Source organism: Dipodomys ordii, unplaced genomic scaffold (assembly GCF_000151885.1).
Source record: "Dipodomys ordii isolate 6190 unplaced genomic scaffold, Dord_2.0 Scaffold7, whole genome shotgun sequence".
Classification (NCBI taxonomy): Eukaryota; Metazoa; Chordata; class Mammalia; order Rodentia; family Heteromyidae; genus Dipodomys; species Dipodomys ordii.
In genome coordinates, this window is record NW_012267223.1 from 1045862 (window position 1) to 1050351 (window position 4490).

Sequence of the window (4490 nt, forward strand, 5' to 3'; positions counted from 1 at the left end):
GGGGCAGGCCCCCCCCCCCACAGCACGTAGACGCTGCCTACAGCCCGGCTCCTCCCTTAGTATAAACCCCAAAGAACTGGAAACAAATAAACAGGTCAAAGGCACGCACACGCTCGCGCGTACACACACACACACACACACACATGCATGCATGCATGCACACACACTTCCCCTACCTCTCAAAGCTATACACAGTTCCAGTGTCCATTAACAGCTGAGTGCATACACAAATGTACAACCCACACCATGGAATATCATTCAGCCTCAAAAAGTATGGTGGAACACACCTAGAATCCTCACACTTGGAAGGCTGACACAGGAGGATTGAGTGTTTGAGGCCAGCCTGGGCTAACTAGCAAACGCCTGTCTCAAAAGTAAAACAAGCCGGGCACCGGTGGCTCATACCTATCATCCTAGCTATTCAGGAGGCTGAGATCTGAGGATCATGGTTCAAGGCCAGCCTGGACAGGAAAGGCCATGAAACCCTTTATCTCCAATGAACTACCAGAAAACCAGAAGTGGCGCTGTAGCTCAAATGGTAGCGCGCCAGCCTTGAGCTGAAGAGCTGAGGGACAGCGCCCAGACCCAGAGTTCGGGCCCCATGACCGACAAAAAAAAAGTAAAACAAAACAAAAGTGGTAGAGCACTTGCCAAGAAGCACAAATTCAAACCTTAGTACCATAAAAAAAACAAAGGAAAAGTGATACTGATGGCAGTGATAATGACCGAATCCACACGTGGCTCATGACACGTGGCACACGGCACAGAGTCTGGGTTCTGTGATCTGCCCAGGCAGATAAATCCACGGAGACAGAAAACGGGTTGGGGGCCGCGAAGCGGGTAGGGATGGGGCAGCAGGAAGCGGGGGAGAGGAGGCTGCTGGATGGGCACGTGGCTTCCACGGCCCGGGCACGGAAATGTCCAGGAACTGGACCCAGGTGGTGGGCACACAAAGGACTAGACACCACGGAACAGACGCTCCGAGGTGGCTACCTTGGGTGTGAGAATTTCACCTGAATTTAGAAGAAGAAAGCGTAAGCACCGGTGGCAGCACTGGAGGCCATGGTGGAGGCGGCCATGATGGTGGAGGCCGTGGCGGACGCCGCGGGGGGAGGCCCTGGTGCTACGGTGCTGGTGGATGCGGTAGAGGTTACTGGGGGTACACAGGTCCTCACCTCCATCACCAGGGAAGAGAAAGGGAAGCTGCCCAGGACACCAGCTGAGAGCCGGGATCGCCCACGGCCTCCGGGCTGGAATGGGCACAGAAGGCTCCAGAGAGCCGGAGCTGACCGGACAGTCGGAGTGCCATGAAGCGCGGGGCTTTTCAGGGCGTTGGTGCACTTACTGGTGAGGAGGGCCACGATGGAAGCCCTCCTGTGTGTGGCTGAGGACCAGGACGCTGATATCACTCTCGGCGCTGTCCACGTCCGCGCAGGCCGAGGAACCGGCGAGGCCTGGCGTGGCGGCCGGAGAACCTGGAGCTCTGGAGCTGGGATGGCCGGGGCGGGAGGAGGCCGAGCCTGCGCAGAGAGCACGCCTCGCTCTTCCTCTGCCTTTGGCTTCACCTGGACCTCAGCGGATGGAATGGCACCGCCCACTGAGGGCGGGCCTTCCCCACACGCGCGCCAACCTACAGGCGCAGGCTGTGCCAATTTCCTGCGGAGACGCCCGGCGTAACCAATCGCCTCGGCCAGACACCGAGCCACCTGCGCGCCTTCCTTCCCTTCGCGATCACGGCTCCTCCCTCCCCTTCCTTCCCCTCCACACGTGGACGCTGGCTCTGCACTTACGGAAGCATGGAGAATAATGAGTACAGACATGGAGAATGAAGAAGGCTACTTCGGCTATCTGGGCACCCCTAACCCAATCCCGTGACACCGGAACTCGCCACGGCTCGGCCAAATCAGAAGAACCTACAGTTGAGTCTGCAGAAGGCAGAGACCCAAGGGGAAAAAAATCAAAGCCATGGCTCGTTGCTGAGCTGTGAACAAAGTCTTTATGTCCAGCGTGGTAATGATCTCGCTGCCAAAGCACCACGCTAGGAGGGAAGCGTAGGTGATGGGTCCCGGGGGACCTCCAGCTGGCCGCGGAGCCGGGGATGGGAGTACAGGGGGAGCAGGGCTCAGCAGGGCAGGACAGGGAGTCTGCGGAGCCCGCTGGGAAGTGGGGTGCGGTAAAGGCACCCCAGCAGCAGGGAGGGCCGGACCCCGCCCACCTGTTGGAAGGAGCAGGTGTGGAACTGGGCTTGCTCCCCAGTCATGACTGCAGGCTGCAGTAGATCAACTGAGGTGAACTCTAGGTGAACCCCAGTAATTTCAGCCTGGCACAGGTGGCTCACGCCTGTAATCCCAGCTACTTAGGAGGCTGAGATTGGAGGATCTCGGTTCAAATCCAGCCCGGGCAGGAAAGTCTGTAAGAGTCAGATCTCCAATTAACCCACAAAAAGTCAGAAGTGGAGCTATGGCTCAAGTGGTAGAGCAACTGCCTTGAGTAAAAAAGCTCAGGGACAGTGTCCAGGCCCTGAGTTCAAGCCACAAGACTGGCACCCAAACAAATATGTATTTATCTTACAAATATTGAGTAGCATTCACAGTAGCCCCGAAAGTTTGAAACGCTGCCAACCAAGTGTGTGAGGGGACCAGGAGGATGGACTGGAGGCCCCAACCGTGCTGGGAGGGAGCCAGGGGGGAGAGCGGGCGCGGAAGGCCCTGGCCGGGCCCCCAAGGCGCCCTGGTATCTTATGTCGGTCCTCCCCATGGTGCTTGTGGATAAGAGCAACCTGGGCCAAACCAGCCGGCTTTTCCAGGCCAAGGTTGGAACGCTGATTCCCAAATCCACATGGAAATGTGGAAGCCCCAGAGGAGCCAGAACCACTCCAAGGAAGAAGCAGAGATTGGCGGACTGCATTGGCCTGTCACTCCTGACTCACACCCCAGCCAGCAGGAAGAGCAGCAGGTAGACGGATGGGCAGAGGATTCACACCCATGAATGAGTGGAGTGTGTGTGTGTGTGTGTGTGTGTGTGCGTGCGTGCGCACCCCAGTATTGGGGCTTTAACTCAGGGCCTCCCCCTCTTGCCTGCCTTTTTCCACTCACATCTGGTGCTTTACCACTTGAGTCATGCCTCCAGTCTGACTTTTTTCTTGGTTGATTGGGAGTAGAGTCTCGGATTTGCTTCTAGGTCTGGCTTTGAACCACAATCCTCAGATCTCAGCTTTGAGAGTAGCTAGGATTACAGGTGGGAGCCACAGGTGCCCAGCTCTGATTTTTTTTTTCGAACAAAAATGCAAACATAGCTGGGTGCCGGTGGCTCACACCTATAATCCTAGCTACTCAGGAGGCTGAGATCTGAGGATCGTGGTTCAAAGCCAGCCTGGCAGGAAAGTCCGTGAGACTCCTATCTCCAATAAACCATCAGAAAACCAGAAGTGGCGCTGTGGCTCAAGTGGGGGAGCGCTCGCCTTGAGCTGAAGAACTGAGGGACAGCGCCCAGGCCCAGAGTTCAAGCCCCACGACCAACAAACAAACAAAAAAGCAAACATAATTCTGGAGAGAGGACTGTCTTTTCCACACAGGAATGATTTGCACATCCACAGACAAGCATCGGCCTGGCAGAAGGGCTTCTCTGTTGTTTGGGGGTTGGTGTGGGGCTGAACCCAGGGCTTCATGATGTTAAGCAGGCTCTGACCTCTGGCTACTTCCCCAGCCCTAGCGAGGGCCCCTTGTAGATTCTGCTGGGCTTTCTACAGGGACGGTCCTGCTGTGTGCAATCAGAGGCACTTTTCCTTTCTCTTCCCAGGGATGTGGATCTGCTTCCTTCTCCCACAGGAGACAGGTTGCAGCACGGGCTCGGTGGCTGCAGTGCGGGCTTGGTGGCTGTGGCACGGGATGGGTGGCTGCAGTGCAGGCCTGGTGGCTGTGGCGCGGGCTCGGTGGCTGCAGCACGGGCTCGGTGGCTGCGGCGCGGGCCCGGTGGCTGCGGCGCGGGCTTGGTGGCTGCAGCACGGGCTGGGTGCATGGGGGAGACACTGTGCCCCGTTCCCACTCCAGCAGGGCAGGGCTGCTTCGATGTCCTTGCTGAGGGCTTGCGTAGGTGCCCTTACAGAAGATGTCCTTTCTCCCCGTCCTAGTTTGCTGAGTGATCTGTTTCTTTTCAAGATAGGGTCCTCACTATGTAAGCCAGGCTGGTCTCGAACTTGTGATTCTCCTGCATCTGCCTCTGTTTCCCAAGTGTTGGTACTGCAGATGTATATGTATACTACCACACTGGGCTCTACATCTATTTTGAGATAATCATAGTTTTTCTTTTTCCTTTGCTGGATGGTGAGCTATAGACTGCTTGACCTTCATCCCTGCAACAAACCCTATTTGGTCAAAGTGTACTCTTTTTCTTTTGGTGTATCATTAGATTGAATTTACTAAAGCCTAGGTGTGTGTGTGTGTGTGTGTGTGTGTGTGTGTGTGTGTGTGTGTGTGTGTGTGTGTGTGTGT